The following is a 14,638-nucleotide window of genomic DNA, read 5'->3' on the forward strand; positions in this document are numbered from 1 at the left end:
TCCTGTTGTCTTGATAAATTTAGAGAACATTTCAACATCATTGCCTTCTAGTTATTGCTCTGCTACTGTGGGGATATTTTTCTAAATGGGTATTTTCCTTTTTTGTTTTCAACGCCCTCATTTTACAAAATATCCCTGTACAGACAACAGTGCAAAAACAACAACAAACTGGTACAAATGTGCAGACGATCAGTGTTTGTGATGGACTTTAAACGGTGGATGCAGCAGATGCAGAGGCTTTAGCGTGTCAGGAAGCTCAGCAGCAACATTTTAAAATACAACATTAAGTTAAAAGCAGTGATTTAAGTTGTTGAAATGTTTTCTATTGAGTCTTTAGATTTCACTACAACACCAGCAAATGTGTCCATGCTGACCTCTATCTACTACACATCATACACTGACCTATGTGACCTATCTATATTTGATGTCTCATGTCTCTGTACATTTTACCTAGCAACAATAGATCTGTGCATATAGGGCTGTGATGCATCATTTTCTGATCTTTATTTTCCATACACAGACCAGTGCTTCTGAAAGGGTTCTTAAAAAGCTGTTTACATGTGACAAATATAGAGAAAAATATCCACATGAGTGCATGAGTGTGTTGATGAATATAGCATGACTCTACTGTACTGACAGAATGTGAGTGAGTGTGTGTGATGGAAACGTACATGATGTGTAGTGAATTAACCATGTATGTTTTTCTCACACAATCCCATCTTGTGTGTTAATGTCACTTTGTCTTTTACATGTCAAAATATGTTTTGTATTTTAGATTTGCAACAACACTATCATGTATTTCTGTTAAAAACGAGGATTTATAATTGATCAGTTTTTAGGTGTGTTTATGTTCCCATCTCTGATCGGAGCTCAATGTGGATTTTTTCATTCTTCATCCATCCAGACTGATATTATTACACCTCTACAGACAGAAGTCTCTGAATAAGTCTTTGTTATTGTGTTATTGCAAACACAGTTTATACCATTGACTGTTACGCAACCTTCACTCTCTCACTCGCAGAAATATCACAGCTTCGACGGCTGTCCTCTATTATTGAATAGAAAGAGGGAGAAAAACTGCAGGTGGTTGGCGTTTAATATTTAAGAGGTTTTGCTGGATTCCAGCACCTGCCATGCATACTGAGGAAAAAGTGAGGGTTTCTCTCTCAGCAGACGTGGCCTGTGGACCCTGTGGCCTCTATTCTGCCCTCTATCCCATAACACCCCACCACCTGCAACACCCCCACACCACCCACCATCTCCCTCTCAACCCAACCCTCTCTTCTCCACAAAGCCTGGTCTGCACCCAAACACTTCGCCTTCATGCGTTATTCATTTTCCATAACATGAACATCACAAGTAAGTCTCTGTCTGTCAGCCCACTCTCCGGATTCTAGGATTAATGTAAATCCCGACAAACAAAGAGGATTCAGCGGTGAATGGTAATGGATAGATGCTATTTGCATTGTAATATGAACTCATTAGATGTGTCTATATCCGGGAGGTGGTCGCCTATTTCAGCACTGATGTGATGTTTAATTTTCATGAAAAAAAAAAACCAAAGGAACAAAAAACGGCGGTTCTTCCAGATGAGGGGAAGAGATGGAGGTGTCCGTGTTCATCTGGGAAAATGTTTATCATGATTCCAGTGTAGTCCTGTCTTTTCTGACAAATCAGTCACAACACTTTTACACCAACGTGAGCTTCCCTTAGGACTCACCAATTCTGAAAGCCTCTCGTTTTCTCGCCCTCTCTCCGGAGCTCTCAGCAGGGGAGGATGCGATGTTTTATCTTTAAAATGAAAAGAGGTGTCATGAGACGTCACTAAATGCACGGGGACTGTGTTTGATTGCTTCGCTCTGGTATGAGGGGCTGTTCTCGTGTCTGTTTGGTGCCTATCACTTGCTGCTGGTTTGCCTCATCATAAATAATGCAGTCTCCACCCTGCCCACCCAACAAACACCTAAATGAAGACAGCCTGCATTGCAGATTCTCAGAATGAGAAAGGTTACTTCAAGGAGCATGGCGAACCAGAATGAGAAAAACAACAGGAAATGTTTGACAAGGATGCCTCTGTTTGAGGGTGTTGTTGCACAAATATGTGTATCCTTGTTGATATAATATGTGTGCGTCTGTTTGTGTGCACATGTATCTGCCCGAGTGGGTGGAATAAATAAAGGTACCATAGATATCAACTGGGTAGTATAGGCGAGAACAGAGCACTCCACGGGCAAGTGTATGTAAGCCTGTAGAATACAGTAGCTCTATCTCCCAAAATATCATGTTTTAAGGCAGATAAGATTGGCAGGAAAGAATATATGATGACAGTTATCCACCACATAAAAGTCAGCTCAAGCAATGCTCCAGAAAACTGTGGCTGAGACATTCCAACAATCGAAAATCTGCCTCCCCTCTACTTTTAATCACCTGAGTTTGTGATGAAATACCGTAGCTGGAGGCATGTCTGCGCCTGTTAATACAGAGTCAAGACTCCAGCATACCAATGAATCTATAATATAACAGTATATGTTTATTAATGTTGGAAATCCAACAATAAATATTCATGGATTTTTTTTTAAATTCTCATATATGCTATGATGATAAATGCAGTTAAATGTGTTTTAAGCTATTAATAAGGGCTTGGGGAGTTTTCTTTTCCCAATACGTAATAGATAGAGGTCGTACAGCAAAGAGGCGGCAAATGTAGAAGTTAATGTTAGTTATTAACCTTTTCATGAATAGTGGTCACTACAGTGGACAGTTATTCTACAGCTGTTCTCTTGTATATTCATGGATTTTGTTGTTTTAGTTCCATATCAGCCAACACAGTGGACGCTTATGCATCATCACATACACTGTAATTCATCCCATTACTGTAACTTTCCTGTTCTTGATAAACCTGATCTGCACTAACATATTTGAGTGGAAATCGATTAGACTGTAATGAACAGTTTCTTTTAAAACAATTTTTTTTTTTTTTGCATATTATCTGAGTAATAGCTAGTATTATACTACGTTAAAATGTGAGAAAACATCAGATTAGCAGCATTTAAAAAATATTATTTTATAGTTTTCACACAGTATGACAGTAAATACATGTTTCTTTGCTTCAAAAATTAAACGAATGGTGTTCAGCCCAGTGGACATTTTTGTAACTCCATGATAAATAGGTTCATAACAACATTTCAATCACTTTTTTTTCATGCCTAAAGAGGAATAGAAACACTCAGGAAAAAAAAAAAAAAAAAAATCTTGATTAAGGCTCTCATAATTCATGCATGAAAGGGTTAATGGTTAATTGTTGGTTATTAAAAATGATAAGTGGTTCAAATGTTCTGCAGCAAAGAGAATGTGATGTACTGTGTTTTTGATTTAGTGCTTTGTTATGCAGTAGTGAATGAATGAATCGTTCAATTGAATCGATTCATTTAAGTGAACTGAGTTGAATTGATTCGTGAACACAACTGAATCGATTCAGCAGCGCTTTGCTAATAATATTGTCTATTATCACATAAACTAGCCCGAATCACTCATTAAGTCAAAGGCAGAAGTGCTATATGACGCACCGTGATGCAGGTAGTCTCCACAGCTAGATCTCTGATTGTATCGTGAGACTGCCGAGCCCAGGTAGTGAAACACTGAATGAAAGAGCGGCCGAGTAGGGCTGATTACGGCCGAGTCGCTGAATCGATTCGCTAAATCAGGCATGTCCAAAGTCCGGCCCGGGAGCCAATCACGGCCCGCGGTCAGATTTTATACGGCCCACAGCTTCGGTTTTATAATGTATTCTTTATGGCCCGCTTGGACTGTTGATCCGAGTACATGAATCATAAAAGGTTCAAAATGCAGTTTCTCCTTTCCCCTCATGGTGGCAGCACCACTCTAACTCTATCTGGCTCTGTGACTTTGCCGTGAACCATTTTCGCTAATTTCTAACCATGACGCCTGTAAATAAAAAAAACGGAAGTTGACAGTGAGGGCCGCCGCTTCCAGGAGAGATGGGAATTACAAATTTTTTTCACTGAAAATCGAGGTGATTGTGTTTGCCTAATTTGTCAAGAGACTGTTGTCTTGTTTAAGGAATTCAATGTAAAGACACACTAGCAGACAAAACATGCTAACGCATACAACAAGCTAGCAGGGAGTGAGCGTTCTGAAAAAGTGAAGCAAATTCAAGCTGCTTTAAACTCACAACAGTGACTCTTCATGTGAACCTGGGAGTTCAGTGAATTCACCACCAAGACAGGCTACCAAGTTGCCAGGTTAGTTGCCTATAATTGCTGGTGTTATGTACTTGTAGATGTGACACAAATATTACTTTCTGAATGATTTTGTGAAAGACAAGAGTAAGAGTCATATGTTTTCATCTTAAACGTTAACAGACTTTACATTACTGAGTAATATATGAGTAATGATTACTGATATAAGTCATGTTTAAAATTAATGTGGGGTTAAGATTTTTATCAACTTTTTGGAAGTTTAAGATACTCCATACAGTTTGTTCTATGTTATCTGACTCCAGATGAGAAAGGAAGGCAGAAATTTTTTTTTTTTTTTAATTTGTTCACACCTGAGTGGCTTAGATTTGGTTACATTGCCATTTAAAAAAAATGATATTTTGACAATGAAAATAAAGTTGTTTTTAAAATTATCGCTTTTATATGTAATTTTTACTGTTTAAAAAACGTCCGAAGGGACCACTGGCCCCTGTCAATCTCCACATTATCAGATCTGGCCCTCTTTAAAAAAAGTTTGGACACCCCTGCGCTAAATCGTTCACGAATTGCTGACTTGCTGAATCGTGAACGAATTGATGACTCGCTGAATCGTTCATGAATCGCTGAGTCTATTGAACCGCTGAACGAGACTACGCTACCGTAAGAAGACAGAACAGAGGCCATATTAGATCATGAACAAACAAGGTAAAAGTAGCCTCTGAACTCAACTGTTCTTGTAATGTTTAAAATGTTAAGGTTTAATTGCAAGAAAACACACTAATGAAATGAAATTAAACACACAGAGCAAAATGTTGTTTTAAGTAACATAAAAAAGATAGATAGATAGATAGATAGATAGATAGATAGATAGATAGATAGATAGATAGATAGATAGATAGATAGATAGATAGATAGATAGATCATTGACAAGTTGTAGTGGTTAGAGATTCTTGTTTTTAAGTTCAGTTAATGATATATGTTCCTGAAAATGTCATTTTTTTCTTCAATTTTCCCTGTTTTGATATAAAAACCTTTGAATTCACTCCAATTTTTTTGAAAATCTACATGACCAGCAAAGTAATATAGGAAAAATACCTGCTGTTCATTGAAAAACACAAAATACAGAGGATAATGCTATAGTAAATTAATTCAATGTAAAGAAAAATTAAGATAGATAGATAGATAGATAGATAGATAGATAGATAGATAGATAGATAGATAGATAGATAGATAGATAGATAGATAGATAGATAGATAGATAGACAAAAGCATCTTAAATACAATTAACTATTGACAATGTAGTGCTACATTGATATGTTGGAAAATCTTCATTAAGTTTTAGAATTTGCTAACTACATTATTCGTAGATGGATGGAAAAGAGAGATATTAAGGGTTAGACCTCAAAAAACCTCATGACAAGTGGTGTAGTGGTATAATCACATACTTGACAATAAAACACCTCAGGTTTGCAACACGTCCATATGATTGTTTTAAAAATTGGTGAATCAATTCGCAACAGATGAACGAACCGAAAGGATCGAGTTAGTTAAAAGAATCTGACTTCCATCAGTATTATGCAACAGGAGGATAAATGCAAAACAGAGGTGGCAAAAGTACATAAATGTGATTCTAATAGAGATACGGATATATTTGTATTTATTAATTTATTTATTAGGGACAATGCTTTGAAACATAGTGAACATACAGAACACCTTGTTTTCTCCATTTCTTCCTTGTCCTCCATTTTACCCCACTATCATAAACATGTATGTTAGGTTAACTCTCCTGTCAGTACCCTTTAGTGAAATTTACTGAACTTTTCTTATTTATTAGAAAAAGAAAAAGTGCCTTCAGACCCAATGCTACTTTTGTGGCCGTTCCTAAATGATTTTTTTTTTTTGTCTTTTTTTAAAACCTTTCGTAAGTGACTTATCACCATTTATTCTAATATTATGCAAGTTAAAATCAAGTATTTTCCTATATTTAATTTACTGATCATGTAGATATCCATAAAAGCTCAAATTAAAGTTGAGAGTTATTATATCAAAAACTGAAGAAAAACTGACTTTTTCAGTGAAATTTATCATTAATTGTACATAAAAACAAGAATCTCCATCCACTGCCATTGATCCAACTCCATGGGTTTTACTGATGAATCGATGTAGTAGAAGATGTCAGCGTTTCCACGTTTACTTCGGAGCCTCTGAATGTCCAAATGGGTCATATGTGATGACAATGAAAAGATGACAAACTGTGTTTTACACCAATTATTTACATGTATTGATAGGATTACTGGATCAACAGTTACTTAACTTTTTAAATCAGTGGATATTTGGGTCTTTGAAGGACATTTCTAGAAGCTGTTTGTGTGCAAATGGGAACTGATGTAATATAGTGTAAAAAAAAAAAAAAAAAAAAAAAAAAAAAAAAAAGAAAAAGAAAGAAAGAAAGAAAGAAAGAAAGAAAGAAAGAAAAGAATCAGCATTAATATCCATCCATGGTATGAATCAGTTGTCACTGTCAGCAAAACAACTTAAAACATCATTACATCGTTGTTGTTTTTTTTGTTTTTTTTGCCATGTGTAGCCTCTGTTTAATCCTGTTAAATCATCCATGTCATTACCATCATGTTACTTTTGTTGTGTGTGTTGTGTACCAAAAATATACCCAGGTATTTTACTGTCTACGTGTTTTTATTCCATCCGTTTTGGTTGTCATTAGCCTTGATGTTCTGAAGGAATGCATTGTTGCAAAATGAAAAGAATGGCAATAAAACTGTTGCACCGATAGTGAAAATGTTCTTTGTTATACTACTTTCCACAAAAGGTAGGAAGTACAGAAAGTTGAGTTAAAAAGGGAGTAAAAGGAAAAAGTTATCAGAAAGCAAGTAATGAGATAGCGGTGCTTTTTTTTTTTTTTTTTACTTCCCAACAATAATACCATGCAAAGGGAGAGGCCACAACTTAAACCAAATGAACTGTAAATAAATATCAACTTTTTATCAGGCAAATGACTATTTTTGGTCATTTCCGCACACATTAAAAGAGAGTGATAGCAACAGTTACAGTGAGTCACCAATCTCAGGTCTAATGTGGTCTCCAGGGTCTGTAAGGCCCACTTGTGCATGAACAGTGAGTGTACCTGCTTTGTTAGGTGCCATGAAGTAATAGTACTAATGTAAGGAATGATGTTCAAAGGGATAATGTGGATGTGGACACGTGTCTGGATCAGCACTTACATTGGTCTAATGTTCTAAAAGGGATGTTCTAATGTTATAAAATACATGCTCCTTTCACCTTAACCTCCTCAGACTCAGCTATGGGTTTTCTGTCCACATTTGTGGACAAGAGTTTCACAACCTTATACAAAAAAAAGGAAAAGAAAACTGTCCACCACAAAGGACATTCCAGAAAATTTTTAAAAAAAAATGTGTCTGAAAAAAAAAATTGTATCATGATGTCTCCAATATAGGCAATTATTTAATAAAAAAAAACAAAAAAGCTTGTACTTTGCTGACATTTCCTGGGCCTTAGGAGGTTAACTGTGTTTTTCTTGTATATTTTTCTGTCTTGGATTTTTTTTTCTTTTTTTTGTGGCCACGTATGGGAAAGGAACTAAATATGGTAACTTCACTGACTTTGATTTTTTTTTACATAACAAAAAAATTTTGAAAAATTTGACAACGGTCATACATTCTTGTTAAATCCTCTAATAACACACTGAGGTTGAAATTTAAAATTTCAAAGTATTTCTATGAGTGCCCTATAAAGGGTTATATCACTAATATAATAAATGAACCTTTTATTTGATTAAGATACATGTTTGATTGATTGCTAAACATTAGTTACAGACTGAAGGCAAGTTAACTTATTGCAGACACAAACTGATGCGTATTTGTAATGATGGATTTATTTTCCATGATGTATTCACATTCAACACAATTGTGAATTATTCATCACCAGGTTTTACTGCTTAGCTCCAAATTATGGATTGACAAAGACAATGAAAAGGGAGGAAAACACAAACCCTAAAACACAATGAAAAGCTGGCGTTCATGAGTGAGTGGTGCACACTTGTACAAAGCGCATATGCGAAGTAGCTGTAGCTAGTTAGCAACATCTGTATGGTTGGCAACGTTACAGAACCGTTGGGAGCAAACAAAGAGACACTGGAAAACAAATACTCTGCTGTTTTCTGAGCACGTAAAAACAACAACAAACACTCAGACAAACTATTGTTTCTGTTGGACTTTAAACTGTGGATGGTGTGGATTAGGTAATACTGGATGCAGCAGAGGATGTAGAAGCCAAGTTAAATTAACTTCACCTTTTAACATCCATTCTGTTCCCCCCTAAGCAAAGTGTCCACACACTTTTGCTTAGTTATGAGTTTCATATCAGGAGTCAAATTGAAATACATTAAACTCATTTTTAGGACATTATTCAGGATATGTCTACCATTTCTTTTCTATCTACATGTTTTCTGTCTCGTGGTGTCAGTTCGGAGCCAGAGTGGCCTGTCGCCCTTGGGGAGATCAGGCCATAGGGTGGGTGGGTTAAGAGTACCAACGCAGTCACTGAACCCATACATCACCATGTTTTGGATACTGAAGCCAATGGTGAACTGGATCAACCTCATTATGTTTGGACATTTGGACCAATGGTTGTATTATCCATATTCTTTCATAAGAACTTAGACTTCCTGGTGTTAGTCAGTCAACTGCTGCATCTTGTTGTATGTATACTGACAGTCAATAGAAACTTTGAGGTAGAAACATAAGCATACTTCTACGTGGAGGGGGGGTTGTAATTATTCATTGTGGATTTATTGATGACTTAGTGCTCGGGTAGTTGAGATAATGATGAGTTGTCATGTTGTCACGGTTCATTGCACATGGGTTGGTCTCTTCACAAAAGTGGACCAAATACACATTGAGCAATACTCAGAGGGTATCTGCACAATTTGAGGACTGGTTTTTAAGGCCTACATAGAGGCCCAAAAAAGGCCACCATTGTTAGTCCAGTGAACAGCATCATGCCACGTCTATCACGTGAACAACGTTTCCAGGCACCGGGTATGGTGGAGGCCGGTTTGAGCTAGCCAGGCATAATGGGCTGTTCCCAACCCACAATCAGAAACCTGGTTGAACGCCACAACACGATAGGCTCTGTTGACGATAGACCACCTACATCGAAGCAAATGGAGGCCATACCCAGTATTGACTGATGTGACTTTGTGTTTGGCAGGTGCCATTTTCTTTTGTTAAGCTTTTTGTTTTGAAATTATTCTTGAAACTTTAGATTTTTGTTTCGGTATTCCAATATCCAAAACAAATGATTCATATGAAAAAATTCCAGTTTAGGGTTTCAAAATAAAAATTATGTCGAAAAATATGGTCTCAAAGTGTTCATTGACTGAGTGTACTTGACTCCTTGCTGCAAGTAAGTCTTCTGATTTCAGATTCATGATTCTGATTGATTCTTAGATGGTATCTCCGAATTTTTCAGTCACTAGGTTAAAACACAACCTTAACTGTATCAGTCTAAACATGGTTTATACCCTCACCCCAAATAAAGTTTGTTAAACTTGTAACACAAGAAGTATGTGAACTACGTGAATTATGGTTAACCCATAAAGACCCAAACATCCACTGGCAACCAAAATCATTTATCAATCCATATAAATAATTGGTGTAAAATGCAGTTTGTCATCTTTTTATGGTCATCAGATATGAACCATGTGGACGTTCAGAGGCTCTGTGGTTACCGTGGAAACCCTGTCATCTTCTACAACATTGATTCACCAGTAAAACCCATTTAGTTTGATAAATGACAGTGGATGGACACACTTGTTTTATGTTCAATTATTGATATATTTTACCAAAAATTCTGTTTTTCATATAATAACCCTCAACTTAAATTGGAGCTTTTATAAACATCTACATGATCAATGAATTCAGAATTGGAAAATACCTGATTTTTACTTAAGAAAAGAAAATACAGAGCATAATATAAGAATAAACATTGATAAATCACTTAAGAAATGTTAAAAATAGAGAAAAATTCATTTGGGAACTACCACAAAAGTAGCACTGAGTCTTTATAGGTTAAGTTTAGGGGTCAGAATTCATTTGAAAAGGAATATCATAGTTTTTCTGATCAAAATGTGGTTAAAACATAGTCTTAACTGCACCAGGACAAACAAAACTCAGACAAGTTGGACTCTAAGCAGAGGATCCATGAACCTTCATTTAAACATAAGGTCTTCACACACCAGGACCATGAGCAATAAATGACTCAAAAGTACAAAATTTATTCACAGCAGCAGTGGGACGAGTTGGTGAGAGTCACAACACTTTGATCAGTCAAACATTTCAGTATACTTGCACCAGGACATTTGACAGAAATAGTATTGGATACAACATCACCTGGAGATTCATCATCAGTCTGATCCATCATCATCATCTCCGTTCCTCTGGGTCAAGCTCCTTAACCGCTAGATGTGTGTCCTGCTGTTCCATGGAGGTTTTTTGTCTCCAGACCCACTCCCAAACTTGAATACATGTGGTACAAGTTTACATCAGTTGAGTCAGTTAAGTTTTTAAATAAACTAGAACATGAGTAAGAATGTATCACAGTCTGCCATTAGCAATCAAAATGTGTTTTCAAGTAGCAATTTGAAATTTAGAAAATGTCAGGAATGGATCACAAAATCACTCCAACATTGTTTAAATTGGCCAAACAGATCCTGAAATATTGCCATATGGGCGGTTATGCTAATTCATGCAAATTATGGCAATTACTTAACATATGCAAGTTAGCATCCGGCAGTTTCTACACGCTGGGGACTCATAGTATAGATTTGTAACATGAAACTTTGGTGTATTCAACATTTCCAGGTTCACAGTGGGTTTATCTGGGCTGACAAGTAGAACATCTATGTCTGAAATCCACCTTACTGTCAGATGGTCTGTTAGTCAGAAAATTTGTTTGGATTTAGTTGATAAATCTAACCGTTACCATAACCCCCAACCCCACCCCACCCTGTTTTTTACATCCCTACTTCTGCTCAATGAATTTCATCCTTGGGGGGATAACAGGCAGGTTGTGACTGTTTTCTCACACCTATATCCTACATTACTGTCACTAACGTTCACCTAAACCGAACTGTCGGCAGTTTCAGAATTCGCAAATGTCCCCATGCACTAGGGCGCCATAAAGGGTGTTGGGGGGGAGGGGGTAATTGAGACAAATTCATAGGACCCAGCATTTGTGTGTGTGGGGGGGGGGCATAGAGCAATGGAGGATGTCCAGTGGATGCAGGTTAGAAATTGTGAAAAATTCGTGTAAGATTCGCTGTATAATAGAGGAACAGAATGAGGGTTAGGGAATAATTAGAGCCATGTTTGAACTGATGCAGTTTACGTTATGTTTTAGTCCATGGAACCTGCAAGATGACATCTAATACAAGCATTCTGGGTTTACATTTTTATTATACGCTTAAAACTTCAACAAAAGGTTAACAATGTAATAAGAGGGGTGGTTTTTGTATTCATTTCAGTGACCTTAGACACAGCTTGGAGACAAAATGTAGAGAAAAAGGTTTTTGTACAGTGTCTTTGTTATTGTGGGAAGGTTATAGAGAGATTGTTCACAAATGAATTTGATATATTCGCTATAAACCTGGGTTTCATCTTGGTTGTAAATCGTTTTGGCCTTCAGACCTGGTCTCACCTTAAAAACTCTAGTGGATGTGTTTGAAAACTGACTTGACAACTTGTGCTGTCTGGACTGCGACCCTGGGGCTACAGAAGCCATGCTGAGTAAATCGTGACTATTATATAATCTGCAGGCTTCTGCCTTCATATAAATTCTATAAGAGAAAATATTACCTTGACCTTTTTTTTTTCTTATTTTTTGAATATTTGGTGACTACAGACAAGCAGGATTATTATTCTAGTATCTACAGCAGCTGAGATCAGTCTATCTCAAATGGGGGTACGCGTACCCCTGGGGGTACTTGGAAGAAGCCCAGGAGGTACTTAAAATTTTTTGGGGGGAAAAACATGTAAAATAACTAATGACGTACTGAATACAATGTAAATATTGAGAATTAATGCTGAAATATAAAACACAATAAATACATTCATCTAATAAAATTGACACTCCTACTTTTATTGTCAATCATCTTGTTTAAGCTTTGGTTACATTTTAAGAACATTTCTATTTTATATAATTCAAAATGAGTTTGAGTAATTCTGTAATTATTTTTAGTTGATGAAAGGTTTATTTATTAATTACTGACCAATTAATACATTTTTTTAATCAATGAAAAAGGGCACTTTTCAGTTTATATTTTGCATACAAAATGTATTTAGAAAAAAATGTTATTTTGTTAAATATATTACAGTTAAATAGGTGTTGTTTACAAAGTTCTGAAAATAAAAACAGACACCTTTGGCACATGAATAAATTTTGCCTAATTTTTTCAATCCATAATGCTGAAGTGAGAATTTCCTAATTCAAAAGAAATTTTTAAGAATGAGCAACTATTCTAAGAGACTGGACTCATCTGCTCCTCTTCAAAAAATTCAAACTTCTCTCAGTTTTTGATGTGAATGTTTACCACACCTGCGTCTTCATGTCCAAATATGTTCACTTAACTCATGTCCTTCCTAAAGTTTTCCAGAACTTTTTTTATATTGTCTTCTGTTATTATCCTGCAAGAAAATTTTATCTTCCATATTGCCGAACTTCTGTCTGTCAGTATTCACTAAAGTATCGTGGACCACATTTTTGGAATAATCTACAACCTGAACTTCAATCAACATCTTCTTTATCATTATTTAAAAAGCATCTGAAAAGGACTCTAATTTATGAAAACATGTAAGGCTGTATATAATTTGATTTGTATGTTGGCTAAAATTTGCTTACAGGTCTTATTTCTGTCTTTGTGCATAAGAAATCAATATAAGTGAATCCCCAAAGGAACTTTGTGTTGATAAATGCAAGTTATGCACATTTACAGGATTTCAGTTCTGTTGCAACATGTTGATGGTCATATGAACTATGTTTTCAGCTCAAAAATGTCCAATTGCATTGCAATTAATGCTATATTTTCATATCACAAATGGCCAAGTTTTTACCTGAAAAACAAATATTCTATTCTTTTAGATTCCCCAGTTTTTCTTACAAGATTATATACTACATATCACATGTTTTATTTTTACAGGTTCAATATGGAGTATGGTGCTGATCCATCCTGCTTATGTTACGCCAATACATACATGAAGAACTTTGCACATCACTTTTTAAATCAACAGATTTCCAATAATAAGCATTTTTATAAAGAAATAACAATTCTATATTGTTATTTACTCTTTAGTATGATGATAAACTATACAATAAATAATTCTGATCCTAGTTTTTGCACAGGGATCATTTGTGTAAACGGTGACATGGCTGCCGAGCATCAGTATGATGGGATCTGTAACAACCATGTCACATCCGTCCACTGCCACATTTTGTGTTTTTGTGTCAGCTGTTATTGTTTTAGATCCACAATATTAACATTTATGAATAAGAGGAGAATTAGCAATAGTAAGTATATAAGTTTATTACTAATAAAGTACTGGTACTGACCAGATCATCATGGGTAATGTCACGTCTGTCCACCAGTAAAAGTTTTCACATACACGTGCTATTCAAAATCCAATATTTCAGAAAATATAGCTTCCACTGTCAAATAATATCAGTAGTCTGTGCACAAATGGATTAGCATTATTTCAACACAGTTCTATGCATTTCTTACAACTTTTTTTTTTGACAAAAATGGTCACTCATTTGACCCCCTAGGTAAATTTTAGCCAATTTCTATTATTTTGCTTTAGATTATTATTTCAGTTATACTGTATTTTTAAATTTTTTTTTTTTTTTCCCCTGTGTATTATTTATTTCTTGGGAGGTATTTACACAAGCCTTTTTTGGCTTCTATCCTCTCCTGCACAATGGAGTTACTTGCATGAAAATTGTTTTTAAAATTTTTCTGTTGCTGTTTATGATATACAAAGAAAGAAAGAAAGAAAGAAAGAAAGAAAGAAAGAAAGAAAGAAAGAAAGAAAGAAAGAATTGGGGGTACTTGGCTTAAAAAAGTATATTCAGGGGATATTCCACTGTAAAAAGTTTGAGAACCACTGGCCTAGACTGTCTGCTGTTGTAATTTCATGGTGAAATAAATGCAGCTGATGGGGGCAGAAGGGGACTTTTCCTTGGGTTGGCTGGTTGGCTGGTTTTTGAAGATCTCGTTCCTTTAGAAAGAGCTTTAGAGTTCAGTATATGAGCAGTCACAGCCCTTTTCTGCTTTTTAACACCCCAATATGTTAACCTTGAAGAAAAGATTAGACATGGGTGAGTGAACGCTC

Source organism: Sphaeramia orbicularis, chromosome 17 (assembly GCF_902148855.1).
Source record: "Sphaeramia orbicularis chromosome 17, fSphaOr1.1, whole genome shotgun sequence".
Classification (NCBI taxonomy): Eukaryota; Metazoa; Chordata; class Actinopteri; order Kurtiformes; family Apogonidae; genus Sphaeramia; species Sphaeramia orbicularis.